A 19,051-nucleotide genomic window follows, 5' to 3' on the forward strand; every position below is an offset into this window, starting at 1 on the left:
AGCCGCTCCGCAGCGTGTGGGATCTTCCTGGACCGAGGCACGAACCCGTGTCCCCTGCATTGACAGGCAGACTCCCAACCACTGTGCCACCAGGGAAGCCCCTCCAGCTTTCTTTTGATTTCCATTTGTATGGAATATCTTTTTCCATCCCCTCACTTTCAGTCTGTATGTGTCCCTAGGTCTGAAGTGGGTTTCTTGTAGACAGCATATATATATATGGGCCTTGTTTATGTATCCATTCAGCAAGCCTGTGTCTTTTGGTTGGAGCATTTAATCCGTTCACTTTTAAGGTAATTATCGATGTGTATGTTCCTAGTACCATTTTCTTAATTGTTTTGGGTTTGTTTTTGTAGGTCCTTTTCTTCTCTTGTGTTTCCCACTTAGAGAAGTTCCTTTAGCAGTTGTTGTAGAGCTGGTTTGGTGGTGCTGAATTTTCTTAGGTTTTGCTTGTCTGTAAAGCTTTTGATTTCTCCATCGAATCTGAATGAGATCTTTGCCGGGTAGAGTAATCTTGGTTGTAGGTTCCTCCCTTTCATGACTTTAAATATATCCTGCCACTCCCTTTTGGCTTGTAGAGTTTCTGCTGAGAAATCAGCTGTTAGTTAACCTTATGGGAGTTCCCTTGTATGTTATTTGTTGTTTTTCCCTTGCTGCTTTCAGTAATTTTTTTTGTCTTTAATTTTTGTCAATTTGATTGCTATGTGCATTGGCGTGTTTCTCCTTGGGTTTATCCTGCCTGGGACTCTCTGCGCTTCCTGGACTTGGGTGGCTATTTCCTTTCCCATGTTAGGGAAGGTTTTTGAATGTAATCTCTTCAAATATTTTCTTGGGTCCTTTCTCTCTCTCCTCCTTCTGGGACCCCCATCGTGTGAGTGTTGTTGCGTTTAATGTTGTGCCAGAGGTCTCTTAGGCTGTCTTCATTTCTTTTCATTCTTTTTTCTTTATTCTGTTCTGCTGCAGTGAATTCCACCCTTCTGTCTTCCAGGTCACTTATCCGTTCTTCTGCTTCAGTTATTGTGGTATTGATTCCTTCTAGTGTATTTTTCAGTTACTGTATTGTTCATCTCTGTTTGTTCTTTAATTCTTCTAGGTCTTTGTTAAACGTTTCTTGCATCTTCTCAATCTTTGCCTCCATTCTTTTTCCGAGGTCCTGGATCATGTTGAATGTCATTATTCTGAATTCTTTTTCTGGAAGCTTGCCTATCTCCACTTTATTTAGTTGTTTTTTTGAGGTTTTATCTTGTTCCTTCATCTGGTAAAAAGTCCTCTGCCTTTTCATTTTGTCTGTCTTTCTGTGAATATGGTTTTCCTTCCACAGGCTGCAGAATTGTAGTTCTTCTTGCTTCTGCTGTCTGCCCTCTTGTGCATGAGGCTATCTGAGAGTCTTGTGCAAGCTTCCTGATGGGAGGGACTCCTTCCTTTGTTTTATTTTCCAAAGTATTATTACTTTGGGGACTTCCCTGGTTCAGTCGTTAAGACTTTGCCTTCCAATTCAGGGGGTGTAGGTTCAATCCTTGGTCAGGGAGTTAAGATCCCACATGCCTTGCAGCCTAAAAACCAAAACAGAAAACAGAAAAAATATTACAACAAACTCAATAAAAGACTTTAAATGTGGTCCACATCAAGAAAAAAGATCTAAAAAGAAAAGTATTATTACTTTGTGAAATTGTATTACCTTATGTACTTGTTTATCTTCCTGTTGGAATATAAGTTCCTTGAGGCTGGGGACTTTGTGTTCATCACAAATTCCCAGTATCTAAACTAGTGCCTGGCACGTAGTAGACACTCAATAAATATTTTGTAAGTGAATGAATGAATTTGGAGGTTAGAGAAAGAAGCAAGCACAGCTTGAAGCAACTATAGACTTCCACCCAAAAGCAGTGGAAGCAAAAAGCAAAGTGAGTAGCTAGCTAAGAAGTGTTTCTCCCCCAGATAAAGCTATGATAGCTACTCTCTAAAGTTAGAGTCCTGGCGTGGGAGACAAGAGATATCCCTAGTAATTTATGTGATGTTCAGAAGAGGAAAGAATTCTTATCCAGAAAGCAGGTGACCTGCAGACACTGCCTAACTGAATATTTCACCCCTCTTCCATAGTTACTAGAAGTGAATGTATGTAACTAGAACCTGCATATAATAATATACGAACAAAGATTCTCACCCACTGTGAGGATACATTGTTTAGTTGAAATTCCTGGGGCTTCCCTGGTGGCACAGTGGTTAAGAATCCGCCTGCCAGTGCAGGCGACATGGGTTCAAGCCCTGGTCCAGGAAGATCCCACATGCCGTAGAGCAACTAAGCCTGTGCACCACAACTACTGAGCCTGCGCTCTAGAGCCCGTGAGCCACAACTACTGAAGCCCACGTGCCACAGCTACTGAAGGGTGCACGCCTTCAGCCCATGCTCTGCAACAGCAGAAGCCACCGCAATGAGAACCCTGCACGCTGCAACGAAGAGTAGCCCCCACTCGCCGCCACTAGAGAGAGCCTGCACGCAGAAATGAAGAAGCAATGCAGCCAAAAATAAATAAATAAATAAATTTATTTAAAAAAAAAAAAAAAGAAATTCCTGACTGCAAATATGAACTACTAACCTAGACTTATCAGCCATTTAAGAAAAATTAATTCTATGCAAGAGAGGTACGAAATGCTTCCAACACTAAAGAAAATAGTGAATAGTATAAACTGAAGGAGATTTAAAGATAAGCATCGTTAGTAATTTCAGACGAAATGAAAAAGGAAATAAATGTAAATATTGAAATTTTAAGAATCAGAAAGTGTGAATAGCAGATTAATAAGTGTAAAGATTGAGCTGAATTGAAATGCAAAGGATGTCAACAATGATGGCAGAGTAAGAACTTCTGAAAATTCTCCTTCATAAAAGCAGTGAGAATACTGGCAAAAATAGTCAGAATCAACTCTTTCAGGACTCTGAAAATTAACTACAGGCTTGCAGCAATCTGAACATTTATTCAAGAAAAATGGCTGAATCTCAGCAAAAACAGTGAACTTTGTATAGCATTTTAGCTTGCATTGTTCCCATTCTCCTCTCTCCAGCTCCATAGTAGCCTTGGAAACCAGCAGCCCCCAGTCATGGTGAGAACTAGCAACCTGGAAGCCACTGGAAGGGGCAGAACAAGATTGGAGCTCCTTCACAGCCCTGTTCCCAGAAAATTGTCATTATTTGACCTGTCTGGAGGTTCCTTGAAAGACCTCATTCTCAAGACTATATTTGACCTGAGTGGAGCTCACCCTGTACAAATAGCCTTTCCCCTCTCAGGGTGTTCATTTAAAACAATTAAAAGCAGTTATTGAACATCATAAATTCAGTACTAGAAAATAGATTCAACAGTACATTAAAATAATATTCTACAATGCCAGAGTTCCATCTCTGAACCAAATGCATATGTGGTTCAATATTAGGAAATCTAGTAATATGCTGTATTAATAGTCGAGAGAAAAACCAGATGGTCATTTTTTTGGATGCCAAAAAAGCACTTGACCAATGTCATGCTTAGTAGTGGTATGCTGGATGTATTTTTATTAATGTGAGGAACAAGAAAAGGATGCCTAGCAATTAGCACTGTTACTTAATATTGTAGTGGAGGTGTAAGCCAATATCATTAGGTAAGAAGAAGAAATAAAGAAGTTAATATTGGGGAAAGAGGAGCTATTTTTATGCAGCTGGGGAAAATATATACGTGAAACTCAAGAATCAACCATCTTACTATTATCATTGTTAGAAACAATAAGAGACTTTGGTAACATGGGAGTTTACAAAATTAATGTACCAATATCAACAACTATCCTATATATAAAAAATAACTTCTTTAGAAATGAAAAATATAACAAATGAAAAGATAAAACGCCAACATAAAGAAACGTAGAGGATCTGCTAAGAGATGTTTTTTAAAAAAGATTAACTGGAAATACATCCTGTGTTATTAGATAGGAGAACACAATATTGTAAACTCATCATTTCCCCCTAAATTAATTTATGTGTTTAATGCAATTTAAATTAAAATATCATTTTTTAAAAAAACTTTGATAACATTACCCTGAAGTTTGTTTGGAAAGCGTATACTTTTTTTTAGTGATTAAGTTTAATTTGTGTATCGTCCTTTTTGAGTTGCATTCAGAGGAGATTCCAGAGTTTGAGATTGCTGGCCTCTGTAGATTTGATCCCTTCATTTTAGACCAACCAGAAGATAATAGCCTCTGGGAAAATTGTTTCAATTAAGAGTCTATCAAGAAAAAGAGTAAGTTCCTAAAATTTACTCTTCTTGTTTACTTTGTTGCTTGAAGTTAGCATTAACAGCTTTTATTGGTTAAATTAATGAAGCCTTTATATTTTTACTCTGATATATACATTTTAGTGTTTAGTTAAATGGCATTTTCAACACTGACATAAAATTTTGAGAGCAGCCAAAACACACTAATTACGATTTCTTTCAGAATATGTCTTAAAACACCTGGCATATTCTACCGTCTATTTTATTTTAGTGTTTTTCTTCTGGTTTCAGATATTCTATGAATATTTTATGTTGAGAAAGAATTCTAGGGCTCTATTCAAGAAAAACAAAAAAGGAAGCTCCAAAGAAAGAAGTATATGCCCCCTCCAAAAAGAGGTATTTGCTTAGTTAGAAAAGTCATGTTTTTCTAATGACAAAAGTTTCTGATTATCCAGTATCATTCTGTAATCTGTTTATTAATGTTCTTAATACAGTGCTTAACGCAGTGTTACAAAATTTTAAGTTAAATGTTGAGTAAATGCTTTTATGAAGAAGCATACTACTCTATAGCTATCACAAAATGACTTCATGAAAGAAATACAAAATAGGAACTTCAGTCAATCAAAATAGAAAAATATGAGCTTCAGTCTTGAGGCATGGTGTGCCTAAGAAAGTTATTCAAGACCAGCTGGAAAGGAGGACTTGATTATCTTTCGGGTTTAGCTCTAGCAGTATTTTTTTTTCCCCAAGCAGAACACATCATATAGTCCAGTACAGTGATTGTATGCTGGTTTTAAATGCTATCTTACAGATACTAATACTTGTTTGTTCTCAAGGCATTAGATGGATCACTAAGGTGTCTCAAGATCCATGAAACACCTGGGACCACCAATTTTACTATGTTACCTGGAAATTTCTTCAACTATAAATTTAGGATTTGACCCAGAGTGAAAGCAGGAAAATGCTAATTTTGTAATACGACAGTTCTGTTAGGCAAACTGTCCAATTATTTGGAAAGCTTTTTATTCTTCTTAATGTTTGGAAGCATTTTTGCAACTGTATGTATAATCATGTTCTGTCGTCTTATTTACATACTTTTCTTCATTTCCTACCTTTGTTTTCAGCTTATGTGTTTCATTCAGTGGCCAGATGGCCAACAAACTCAAGCTGAGAGGTAATAGCAAAAACGAATGAAAAACAAAATAAACTTCTTTACAAATAGTATTAGATTCCTGTGGGTGCCATAATAAATTGCCACAAATTTGGAGGCTTAAAACAACAGAAATTTATCCTCTCACAGTTCTGGAGGCCAGAGGTCTAAAATCATGGTGTTGGCAGGGTTGCGCTCCCTCCATAGGCTCTAGGGGTAGAATCCGTTCCTTGCCTATTCCAGCTTCTAGTGGCTGCTGGCATTCTTTGGCCATATCACTCCAGTCTCTGCCTCCATATTTGTATCGCCTTCCCCTCATTGTATGTGTGTGGGTGTTAAATTTCTCTCTGCCTTCCTCTTAAGATGGCATTTATGGCCTATCCAGATAATCCGGGATAATCTGCTCATCTCAGAATCCTTAAATACATCTGCAAAGACTCTTTATTCCAAATTAGGTAACATTTATGGGTTCTAGGGATTAGGATGCGGACCCATCTTTGGCCAGAAATGTTTCATGATAGCTGTGTATATTTGTGTTTGGGGAAGGTGATTTCATACTTGATCTCTCTCTCTCCCCACCCACCATCCTTCCCTCCCTCCCTCCCTCCCTCCCTCTTTTCCTTCATTCCTTCCCTCCTTCCTTTCTCAGCCTATTAAGGGACAGAAACTTAAGGTCTCCTAACTCCTCACCTCTAAGTAAGTAGTGCGTGTGTTGTGATCCCTTGTTATGTATGTGATATTAAGATTTGATTTAATGCATATCAGTCCTTTTTTTGATTTGAAGGGAACTTTTCACTTAACATAGAACTTAAAAATGATGTTCTTCAAATCAGTTAATAAAACCTTGTAAAGAATTAAAGACTTAGGCATTCCTGGTGAGAGATGAGAAAAGTGAAGATTTGAATTCTTTGTGCCTCTAAATATATTGAAGGTTCTTAATGAACTGGTTTTAAGTAGATATTTAGAGGAATCAAGAGCCTAGAAATTGTACTTGGTTGAACAAATATTTATTGATTGCCTGCTATGTGCTCTCAGATACTAAAAAGAAGGCAGTCTCTGCCATTGTGGAATTTAGGATCAAGATTCCACAGGAATCTTAGGACCAAAGGAAAATTAGTAGTTTTGACAGAATTGTTAACTGCCAGATTTATAGAACACAGTAGGGGTCAGAGAAGTAGTTTTGAAGAATTCTTAATTATTAATTAATAATGAAGCAGGGAACTCTTTCACTAATAACTTTGAGGTTTTGGTAGGTTAGGAGATATTTTGTTTTTCCAAAACCATGATACTCATCTCTGACTAGAAATGGTAAAATAATTTATTTTTATATCCTGTATAATTAAAATTACCTGTTTCATTAACAATAGATCGAAGTTTGTGTCTTGTAAATTAAAGACTTATGGCTATAAAGAGAAATCAAATTGTTATTTTTGCTAGATTGTACAAGAAATTAAAAAGTAGCTTAAAAGAAGAATCTTTTTAGGATTTTTAGACAGTCCTTAAAGTACCAGTTAACAGTAGTGAAAAAGAAGTTTTGAGTTTATAAATTTAAAACATTTTAAAACTTTCAAGAGTATGACCATGAGGTCAAACTAATGTAACAGAACAGTTTGAGATTTAATGAAAGAAAAGGAGTAAATAGCTTAAGTTAATATTAGGAATGTAATTTTAAAAGGGAGGGTCATGTGCTCAATTCTATCTATCTATCTATCTATCTGTATATCTATATTTTTGGCTGCGTTGGGTCTTCATTGCTGCGCGTGGGCTTTCTCTAGTTGTGGCGAGTGGGGCCTACTCTGTTGTGTGCGGGCTTCTCATTGTGGTGGCTTCTCTTGTTGCGGAGCACGGGCTCTAGGCATGCGAACTTCAGTAGTTGTGGCCCGCGGGTTCAGTAGTTGTGGCTCATGGGCTCTACAGCTCAGGCTCAGTAGTTGTGGCGCACGAGTCTAGTTGCTCTGCGGTATGTGGGATCTTCCTGGACCAGGCAGGGCTCGAAACCGTGTCCCCTGCATTGGCAGGTGGATTCTTAACTGCTGCACCAACAGGGAAGCCCTACTTTTGATTTTTATTAAACTATTTAAGGTATTATTATTATGCTGTAATTAATGTTAAATCTTACTTTTTTTTCATCTTTTAAATGAGCTTTTATTGAAATAGGTTGCAGTTTCATTTAATATAGAATATAGAATTACAGATTAGATAAATCATTCTCCACATGTTGGTTGTTTCTAATTTTTCATTACTGTGAACAAGAAACTTACTCAATTTTTAAAATAGAGTTAGCTTTTTACTCCTCTATTTAATTTTGGGGGGAAAATCCAAGAAAAATTATTCAGGCCATGGGCAATTTTATGACCTCTTTTGTACTCTAACCAGAGAACAGTCTGAATATACATACAATTTTACAGCAGTGCCTGAATATTTCTTTTCTTCTTATGGCCCACATAACTTTAGGTTTTATTGTTTAGATTTATTTTTGGTAATTTAATACGTGTGAAGTGGTATCTTAAAAATATTAAAATTTATTCAGTTAGTAGTGAGAATCTTTTTTCCAAAGTGATGATTTGATCTTGGTTGTTACTTAAACTGTTTGTATCCTTTGATGGATGTGTATGTTAGTCATCGTTTGCCGCATAACAGATGAGCAATAAATGTTGAACTGGTTGGGTTTATTTTTTATTTTTAAAATTTATTTTTATTTTATTTATTTATTTTTGGCTGTGTTGGGTCTTCGTTGTTGCACGCAGGTTTCCTCTAGTTGCGGTGAGCGGGGGCTACTCTTCATTGTGATGTGTGGGCTTTTTCATTGCAGTGGCTTCTCGTTGCGGAGAACGGGCTCTAGGCACATGGGCTTCGGTAGTTGCAGCACACGGGCTCAGTAGTTGTAGCTCATGGGCTTAGTTGCTCCGTGGCATGTGGGATCTTCCTGGACCAGGGCTCAAACCTGTGTCCCCTGCATAGGCAGACAGATTTTTTTTTTTAATTAATTAATTTATTTTTATTTTCGGCTGAGTTGGGTCTTTGTTGCTGTATGCGGGCTTTCTCTAGTTGTGGCAAGTGGGGCTACTCTTTGTTGCGGTGTGTGGGCTTCTCATTGAAGTGGCTTCTCTTGTTGCGGAGCATAGGCTCTGGGCACACAGGCTTCAGTAGTTGTGGTTTGCGGGCTCTAGAGCGCAGGCTTAGTAGTTGTGGCACAGGGGATTAGTTGCTCCATGGCATGTGGGATCTTCCTGGAGCAGGGCTCGAATCAGTGTCCCCTGCATTGGCAGGCAGATTCTTAACCACTGTGCCACCAGGGAAGTCCGGCAGACGGATTCTTAACCACTGCGCCACCAAGGAAGCCCTGGTTGAATTTATATTGTAGACATTAAGCTTTATCTGTCATAATTATTGCAGGCGTAGCTTCCATTTGTTACATCCTTTTTTTGTTTGTTTGTTTTGTTTTTGTTTTTGTTTTTTGCGGTACGCGGGCCTCTCACCGCTGTGGCCTCTCCCGCTGCGGAGCAACAGGCTCCGGACGCGCAGGCTCAGTGGCCATGGCCCACGGGCCCAGCCGCTCCGCGGCATGTGGGATCCTCCTGGACCGGGGCACGGACCCGCGCCCCCTGCATCGGCAGGCGGACCCCCAACCACTGTGCCACCAGGGAAGCCCTGTTATATCCTTTTAATTTTAGATTTGTTATTTTTTCACTGCATGAAAGTATGTTTTACATAACCAGATCTGTCAATTTGCTGCTTATGCTTTCCTTCATTGCCCCAAATTTTATCTCTTTCCCACAGACGCAATAAATATGCTCTTCTGTTTTCTCCAGAATTATTTGCAAGCTTATTGGTTTTTCATATATTTAGAATTACTCATAGTGTATGGTGTGGATATGTTTTTCTCCACATTGATATTCAGTTTTTCTGACCATTTTTTAAAAATTTTATTTATTTTTGGCTGCGTTGGGTCTTCGTTGCTGTGCGCGGGCTTTCTCTAGTTGAGGCGAGCGGGGGCTACTCTTTGTTGCAGTGCGTGGGCATCTCATTGCAGTGGCTTCTCTTGTTGCAGAGCACAGGCTCTAGGCGCACGGGATTCAGTAGTTGTGGCTTATGGGCTCTAGGGCTTGCAGGCTTCAGTAGTTGTGGCGCATGGGCTTAGTAGTCGTGGCACATGGGTTTAGTTGCTCTGTGGCATGTGGGATCTTCCCAGACCGGGGATCCAACCTGTGTCCCCTGCATTGGCAGGCGGATTCTTAACCTGCACCACCAGGGAAGTCCCCTGACAATATATATATATATTTTTTGCGATACGCGGGCCTCTCACTGTTGTGGCCTCTCCCATTGCGGAGCACAGGTTCTGGACACGCAGGTTCAGCGGCCATGGCTCACGGGCCCAGTCGCTCCGCGGCATGTGGGATCTTCCCGGACTGGGGCACGAACCCGTGTCCCTTGCATCGGCAAGCGGACTCTCAACCACTGCGCCACCAGGGAAGCCCCCCCTGACAATATTTTTTAAATAATGATTTTCTCCACTTATGAGCACTTTTTGGATTTGGTCGTTATTTTGCTCTTTCTAGTCTCAGGGGTCTTTTTGTAGCTTTTTTTTCTTGTGGTAAGTATACATAACAAAATAAACAGTTTTAACCACTTTTAGGTATACCTTTCAGTAGCATTAAGTACATTCACAATGTTGCACAGCCATCAGCACTCTCCTCTATTGTCTTTATTTGATGTATTTCTACTTTAGTCTGAAAACATGATTGCTCTTATTCTCAGGCGGATTGTTTAAATCTCTGAATCCCAGTTGCCCTGTCCATAGTATGAGGATGGTACCAGTTGTGTTTCAAAATGGCTGAGGAGATAAAATTAAGTAAGGCAACGAATGTAAAAATACCTGGTGGATTTTATATGCTCAGTAAATGATAGGTCTCTTATCCTCCCCACTGTAATTGATTTTAAAGACTGGTGTAGGGCAGATCTTCCTTAATTGCCTCTGTTATTCTCCTCCAAGATGTTCATTATTATTTTTGCCTAATTTTCAGTAAGAAATTTGTAGGTATTGGAATAAACCTTTGTTTACTTCTTGTTTGAAACCTATTGTAAGCGTTCTATAGATTGTGAAGCCCAAATGAGTATTTAGTATCATCCCCACTGACACTACTAACTACTGTTCTGCAAGAGACCATAGAAAGGTTTTGAAATCATTTTCCTGACATCTTTTCCGATTATGCTTTATGAGGCCTCCTAGTTTATAAAATAGAATTTATTTTGAAGAGATATCTTTAGGCTTTATGTTTGGTACTTTGGGTGTTAGGACACTTGTTTCTGAATTAATTAATAAATCCTCTTTAGAAGAGATCAGTTATTGTTGAATAATAATACTTGAAGTAGTTTTCTTCAAGCCACCTAGAAGAGGGTATTTTGCTCTTTGTTTTTATTCTTCAAGGCATACATATAATTATATTTGAGGACACCATGGTAAACATTTGCTAATTACCTACTTCTTTTATATCCTAAAGTAATCCACATATTAATAAAAATCATAAGTGATGATATACTACTTTTTTGATACCTTCTTCAGGCTACTGTTGTTTATAACTATTGTTGAGATATATTTAATTTTGGGAAACGTGCTGTTCATTTTCCCCAGGGAAACTTCTGTAGCCTTTTTTGTGGTGTGCTCTAAAAATACATATAAGGCTTTGGAAGGGGGTAGTAAATAGACTTCTAAAATACAGTGTAGTCAGTGGTCAAATTTTGAGCTACCTGTTTTCTACTTACAGCTGAACAAAAGATATTCAGTTAGGGCTTCCCTGGTGGCACAGTGGTTGGGAGTCCACCTGCCATTGCAGGGGATGCGGGTTCGTGCCCTGGTCCGGGATGATCCCACATGCCGTGGAGCGGCTGGGCCCGTGAGCCATGGCTGCTGAGCCTGCGCGTCCAGAGCCTGTGCTCCGCAATGGGAGAGGCCACAACAGTGAGAGGCCCGCGTACCGCAAAAAAAAAAAGATATTCAGTTAACTCCTGAATATCTCTGTGCACACTTTGCCATATGCAAATTCCCCTTCTAGGACCTATAATGAGACTGTTCTGCTCTATTTTGACACTTCTTGTGATGTTGTAATTAAGAGTGATGTATACTTTGTTTTCATTGAAAACAATTTGACCTTTATTCTGTGTTTTAAAATATAAATATGTATATACACAGTATATATATATTTCCCCTTCCTATACTTAAGAGCTATAATAACATATTGACGTAATCTAAGTTCTTGCTTGTGGCCATTTGTAATTACAGGGTAAATAGTATGTTGAAATTGGTACAAAACAGAAATTTTGAGGTAAGAATCTAATGAGAATTTTGAAATAAAATATTTGTTACTTTTTATTTCGCTTATAATTTTTAAGTATTAAAAATAAAAATTATGCTGTCATATTACAGAAGAATCCTGCTTTATGAGCGTGTGCAATCACAATGTTTAAAATTATGTGATCTTTTCAAACAAACCAAAATTCCTATTTTTTCATTGTTAGTATTTGCAGGTAGGGAAATGTGAAATCTTAGGAAATACTATTTCTGTACTCAGTTACAGGTTTTCCCAGATTTCTGCCCGTGAAGGCATGTGGATACTGATAAATTCTCTCCAAAAAAGGTGGTAAAACAGCTGTATTTAGAAGCCAACAGTAAGAATTGAAACTAGAAAATTATGAAAAGACATTACTATCCAAATGCCTTGAAGGTACTTAAAACAAACAGTTAACTCAGAGTATGTTATGTTATTTCATTGGCTGTTTGACTAAGTTAAAATTATATTCATTTACACTACATTAAGTATCCACTTCTATGTCAAGCCGTTATATTATTGGATATTTCAAAAGATGAATCTCATTGAACGTAGAATTATGTCAGGTTATATATATATATATATTATTTTATTTTATTTTTTTTATACAGCAGGTTCTTCTTATTAGTTATCTATTTTATATATATTAGTGTATATATGTCAATCCCAATCTCCTAATTCATCCCACCACCACTGCCCCCCTCACCCCACCCCGCTTTCCCTCTTGGTGTCCATACGTTTGTTCTCTACATCTGTGTGTCTATTTCTGCCTTGCAAACTGGTTCATCTGTACCATTTTTCTAGATTCTACATATATGTGTTAAGATATATTTTTCTCTTACTGACTTACTTCACTCTGTGTGACAGTCTCTAGATCCATCCACGGCTTTACAAATGACCCAATTTCATTCCTTTTTATGTCTGAGTAATGTTCCACTTTATATATGTACCACATCTTCTTTATCTATTCATCTATCAATGGGCATTTAGGTTGCTTCCATGTCCTGGCTATTGTAAATAGTGCTGCAATGAACATTGTGGTGCATAACTCTTTTTGAATTATGGTTTTCTCTGGGTATATGCCAAGTAGTGGGATTGCTGGGTAATATGGTAATCCTATTTATAGTTTTTGAAGAAACTTCCATACTGTTCTTCTTAGTGGCTGTATCAATTTACATTGCCACCAACAGTGCAAGAGGGTTCCCTTTTCTCCACACCCTCTCCAGCATTTATTGTTTGTAGATTTTTTGATGATGGCCATTCTGACCGGTGTGAGGTGATATACCTCATTGTAGTTTTGATTTGTGTTTCTCTAATAATTAGTGATGTTGAGCAGCTTTTCATGTGCCTCTTGGCTATCTGTATGTCTTCTTTGGAGAAATGTCTATTTAGGTCTTCGGCCCATTTTTGGATTGGGTTGTTTGATTTTTTTAATATTGAGCTGCAGGAGCTGTTTATATATTTTGGAGATTAATTCTTTGTCTGTTGATTCATTTGCAAATATTTTCTCCCATTCTAAGGGTTGTCTTTTCATCCTGTTTATAGTTTCTGTTGCTGTGCAAAAGCTTTTAAATTTCATTAGGACCCATTTGTTTATTTTTGTTTTTATTTCCGTTACTCTAGGAGGTGGATCAAAAAAGATCTTGCTGTGATTTATGTCAAAGAGTGTTCTTCCTGTGTTTTCCTCTAAGAGTTTTATAGTGTCCGGTCTTGCATTTAGGTCTCTAATCCATTTTGAGTTTATTTTTGTGTATGGTGTTAGGGAGTGTTCTGATTTCATTCTTTTACATGTAGCTGTCCCAGTGGTTTTCCCAGCACCACTTATTGAAGAGGCTGTCTTTTCTCCATTGTATATTCTTGCCTCCTTTGTCATAGATTAGTTGACCATAGGTGTGTGGGTTTATCTCTGGGCTTTCTGTCCTGTTCCATTGATCTATATTTCTGTTTCTGTGCCAGTACCATATTGTCTTGATTACTGTAGCTTTGTAGTGTAGTCTGAAGTCAGGGAGTCTGATTCCTCCAGCTCCATTTTTTTCCCTATAGATTGCTTTGGCTATTTGGGGTCTTTTGTGCCTCCATACAAATTTTAAGGTATCTTTGTTCTAGTTCTGTAAAAAATGCCATTGGTAATTTGATAGGGATTGCATTGAATCTGTAGATTGCTTTGGGTAATACAGTCATTTTCACAATGTTGATTCTTCCAATCCAATAACATGGTATATCTCTCCATCTTGTTTCTGTCATCCTTGATTTCTTTCATCAGTGTCTTATAGTTTTCTGAGTACAGGTCTTTACCACCTTAGGTAGGTTTATTCCTAGGTATTTTATTCTTTTTGTTGCAGTGGTGAATGGGATTGTTACCTTGATTTCTCTTTCTATCTTTCATTGTTAGTGTATAGGAATGCAAGAGATTTCTGTGCATTAATTTTGTATCCTGCTACTTTACCAAATTCAATGACAAGCTCTAGTAGTTTTCTGGTGGCATCTTTAGGATTCTCTATGTATAGTATCATGTCATCTGCAAACAGTGACAGTTTGACTTCTTCTTTTCCGATTTGTATTCCTTTTATCTCTTTTTCTTCTCTGATAGCCATGGCTAGGACTTCCAAAACTATGTTGAATAATAGTGGTGAGAGTGGACATCCTTGTCTTGTTCCTGATCTTAGAGGAAATGCTTTCAGTTTTTCACCATTGAGAATGATGTTTGCTGCGGGTTTGTTGTATATGGCCTTTATTATGTTGAGGTAGGTTCCCTCTATGCCCACTTTCTGGAGAGTTTTTATCATAAATGGGTGTTGAATTTGTCAAAAGCTTTTTCTTCATCTGTTCAGATGATCATATGGGTTTTATACCTTAATTTGTTAATATGGTGTATCACATTGATTTGCGTATATTGAAGGATCCTTGCATCCCTGGGATAAATCCCACTTGATCATGGTGTATGATCCTTTTACTGTGTTCTTGGACTATTTGCTACTATTTTGTTGAGGATTTTTGCATCTATATTCATCAGTGATATTGGTCTGTAATTTTCTTTTTTTGTAGTATCTTTGTCTGGTTTTGGTATCAGGATGATGTTGGCCTCATAGAATGAGTTTGGGAGTGTTCCTTCCTCTGCAGTTTTTTTTTTTTTTTTTTTTTTTGTGGTACGCGGGCCTCTCACTGTTGTGGCCTCTCCCGTTGCGGAGCACAGGCTTCGGACGCGCAGGCTCAGCAGCCATGGCTCACGGGCCCAGCCGCTCCGTGGCATGTGGGATTATCCGGACCGCGGCACGAACCCGTGTCCCTTGCATTGGCAGGCGGACTCTCAACCACTGCGCCACCAGGGAAGCCCTGTTGGAAGACTTTTAATCACAGTTTCAATTTCATTACTTGTGTTTGGTCTGTTCATATTTTCTGTTTCTCCTGGTTCGGTCTTGGAAGGTTATACCTTTCTAAGAATTTCTGCATTTCTTCCAAGTTGTCCATTTTATTGGCATAGAGTTGCTTATAAGTAGTCTCCTAGGACGCTTTGTATTCTGCGGTGTCTATTGTAGCTTCTCCTTTTTCATTTCTAATTTTATTGATTTGAGTCCTCTCCCTCTTGATGAGTCTGGCTAATGGTTTATCAATTTTGTGTATCTTCTCAAACAACCTGCTTTTAGTTTTATTGATCTTTGCTATTGTTTTCTTTGTTTCTATTTCATTTATTTCTGCTCTGATCTGTATGATTTCTTTCCATCTGCTAACTTTGGGTTTTCTTTGTTCTTCTTTCTCTAGTTCCTTTAGGTGTAAAGTTAGATTGTTTGAGATTTTTCTTGTTTCTTGCGGTAGGCTTGTATTGCTATAAACTTCCCTCTTAGAACTGCTTTTGCTGCATCCCATAGGTTTTGGATCGTCGTGTTTTCATTGTCATGTGTCTCTAGGTATCTTTTGGGTTTCCTCTTTGATTTCTTCAGTGATCTCTTTGTTTTAGTAACGTATTGTTTAGCCTCCATGTGTTTGTGTTTTTTACGTTTTTTTCCTGTGATTGATTTCTAATATCATAACGTTGTGGTCAGAAAAGATGCTTGATATGTTTTCCTTTTTCTTAAATTTACCAAGGCTTGATTTGTGATCCAAGATGTGATCTGTCCTGGAGAATGTTCTGTACGCAGTTGAGAAGAAAATGTAATCTGCTGTGTTTGGATGGAATGTCCTATAAATATCAATTAAATCTATCTGGTCTATTGTATCATTTAAAGCTTGTGTTTCCTTATTAATTTTCTGTCTGGATGATCTGTCCATTGGTGTAAGTGAGGTGTTAACGTCCCCCAGTATTATTGTGTTACTGTCGATTTCCTCTTTTATAGCTGTTAGCAGTTGCCTTATGTATTGAGGTGCTCCTGTATTGGGTGCATATGTATTTGTAATTGTTATATCTTCTTCTTGGGTTGATCCGTTGATCATTATATAGTGTCCTTCCTTGTCTCCTGTAACATTCTTTATTTTAAAGTCTATTTTATCTGATATGAGTATTGCTACTCCAGCTTTCTTTTGATTTCCATTTACATGGAATATCTTTTTCCATCCCCTCACTTTCAGTCTGTATGTGTCCCTAGATCTGAACTGGGTCTCTTGTAGACAGCATATATATGGGCCTTGTTTTTGTATCCATTCAGCAAGCCTGTGTCTTTTGGTTGGAGCATTTAATCCATTCACTTTTAAAGTAGTTATCGATACGTATGTTCCTAGTACCATTTTCTTAATTGTTTTGGGTTTGTTTTTGTAGGCCCTTTTCTTCTCTTGTGTTTCCCACTTAGAGAAGTTCCTTTAGCAGTTGTTGTAGAGCTGGTTTGGTGGTGCTGAATTTTCTTAGGTTTTGCTTGTCTGTAAAGCTTTTGATTTCTCCATCGAATCTGAATGAGATCCTTGCCGGGGTAGAGTAATCTTGGTTGTAGGTTCCTCCTTTTCATCACTTTAAATATATCCTGCCACTCCCTTCTGGCTTGTAAAGTTTCTGCTGTGAAATCAGTTGTTAACCTTATGGGAGTTCCCTTATATGTTATTTGTCATTTTTTCCCTTGCTGCTTTCAGTAATGTTTTTTGTCTTTAATTTTTGTCAATTTGATTACTATGTGCATTGGCGTGTTTCTCCTTGGGTTTATCCTGCCTGGGACTCTCTGCGCTTCCTGGACTTGGGTGGCTATTTCCTTTCCCATGTTAGGGAAGGTTTTTGAATGTAATCTCTTCAAATATTTTCTTGGGTCCTTTCTCTCTCTCCTCCTTCTGGGACCCCCATCGTGTGAGTGTTGTTGCGTTTAATGTTGTGCCAGAGGTCTCTTAGGCTGTCTTCATTTCTTTTCATTCTTTTTTCTTTATTCTGTTCTGCTGCAGTGAATTCCACCCTTCTGTCTTCCAGGTCACTTATCCGTTCTTCTGCCTCAGTTATTCTGCTATTGATTCCTTCTAGTGTATTTTTCATTTCAGTTATTGAATTGTTCATCTCTGTTTGTTTGTTTTTTAATTCTTCTTGGTATTTGTTCGTTAATTGTTCTAGGTCTTTGTTAAACATTTCTTGCATCTTCTCAATCTTTGCCTCCATTCTTTTTCTGAGGTCCTGGATCATCTTCACTGTCATTATTCTGAATTCTTATTCTGGAAGGTTGCCTATCTCCACTTCATTTAGTGGTTTTTCTGGGGTTTTATTGTTCCTTCATTTGATACAGCGTCCTCTGCCTTTTCATTTTGTCTATCTTTCTGTGAGTGTAGTTTTCGTTCCACAGGCTGCAGGATTTTAGTTCTTCTTGCTGCTGCTGTCTGGTGGATGAGGCTATCTACAAGCCTTTGCAAGCTTCCTGATGCGAGAGACTGGTGATGGGTAGAGCTGGGTGTTGCTCTGGTGGGCAGAGCTCAGTAAAACTTTAATCTGCTTGTTTGCTAATGGGTTGGGCTGAGTTCCCTCCCTGTTGGTTGTTTGGCCTGAGCTGTCCCAGCACTGGAGCCTGTAGGCCCTTTGGTGGGGCTAATGGCGGACTCCGGGAGGGCTCACACCAAGCAATACTTCCCAGATCTTCTGCTGCCAGTGTCCTTGTCCCCGCGGTGAGCCACAGACACCCCCCGCCTCTGCAGGAGACCCTCCACACTAGCAGGTAGGTCTAGTTCAGTCTCTTATGGGGTCAGTGCTCCTTCCCCTGGGTCCTGATGCACACACTACTTTGTGTGTACCCTCCAAGAGTGGAGCCTCTGTTTCTCCCAGTCCTGTCAAAATTCTGCAGTCAAATCCCGCTAGCCTTCAAAGTCTGATTTTGTGGGAATTCCTCCTCCTGGTGCCGGACCCCCAGGTTAGGAAGCCTGACGTGGGACTCAGAACCTTCACTCCAGTGGGTGGACTTCTGTGGTATAAGTGTTCTCCAGTCTGTGAGTCACCCACCCAGCAGTTATGGGATTTGATTTTATTGTGATTGTGCCCCTCCTAACGTCTCATTACGGCTTCTCCTTTGTCTTTGGATGTGGGTATCTTTTTTGGTGAGCTCCGGTGTCTTCCTGTTGATGATTGTTGAGCAGTTAGTTGTGATTGTGGTGCTCTCGCAAGGGGGTGTATGCGCATGTCTTTCTATTCCACCATCTTGAGCCATTCTCAATGTCAGGTTATATTAATGGTAAGAAAATATCAAAATACACAATTAAACTCTAGAACTAGTACACGGAAGTGAGAAAACTAAGGTTTGTATGGTAATTCTGTACTTTTTTTTATTATCCAGTACTGGAGCACCTTGTCTGTGTTATATAACACTTTCATCTGGTGGTTAGTAAATGTGACTTTCGATTGTAAGCATGTGCCACTTGTAGAAAATGGTGTAAGATCTTAATATTAAAAGTTTTATTATCACATTGATAAATGCTAGAAGCATGATAAATACTTGCGTTCTTTTATCTAGTATATTTCAGGTGTTTGACATTACAAAATATTGGAAGGAAGGAAGAATCCTATATTGATGGAAAGTAGTATCTTAGATGCATGTTGTAATGGAATTACATAATTTATAGTCATTATTAATATATTTTATATACAAGTGTACCAGAATATATGTTTACAAACTTCACATATATCACATGTTGCCAGTAGAATCCCAGAAATTCTGTAATAAATCATACGCATCCTTTGTAGGTTGCCTTTTTTTTTGTTTTAAAATTATCAAAATTATTGGTGGTCATTGATTAATTACTTGATTTTTTTAAGGTTTTTTTCCAAATGTAGAAATTATCTGTGACCCTTTTCTTTCCCTAAATTGAAAAATGAAGAAGATAAAGGTGATTTTTAAGATGGAAACAACATAAGGTGCTTATTTTCAAAGAAGAAATAGAGGTAGAAAAGAATGTCTTCC

The 19,051-nt window shown here is 38.3% G+C and overlaps 1 protein-coding gene across 10 annotated transcripts in view; it reads left to right on the forward strand.

Moving 5' to 3' along the window:
* Positions 1-19,051, forward strand: part of EYA3 (EYA transcriptional coactivator and phosphatase 3) — a 139,928-nt gene that overhangs the window by 50,395 nt on the left and 70,482 nt on the right. Inside the window, exon 1 of one of the 10 annotated variants that reach the window (XM_089897941.1) lies at positions 6,121-17,815. The exons of the other annotated variants lie outside the window; for them this stretch is intronic. The gene's annotated coding sequence lies outside the window, so the exon portion shown is untranslated. Of the gene's footprint in view, positions 1-6,120; positions 17,816-19,051 lie in introns of those variants that run through there. 10 annotated transcript variants of the gene reach the window in all.

Source organism: Delphinapterus leucas, chromosome 1 (genome assembly GCF_059928025.1).
Source record: "Delphinapterus leucas isolate spDelLeu-1000000601 "Yukka" chromosome 1, BTC_Dleu_Yukka2, whole genome shotgun sequence".
Classification (NCBI taxonomy): Eukaryota; Metazoa; Chordata; class Mammalia; order Artiodactyla; family Monodontidae; genus Delphinapterus; species Delphinapterus leucas.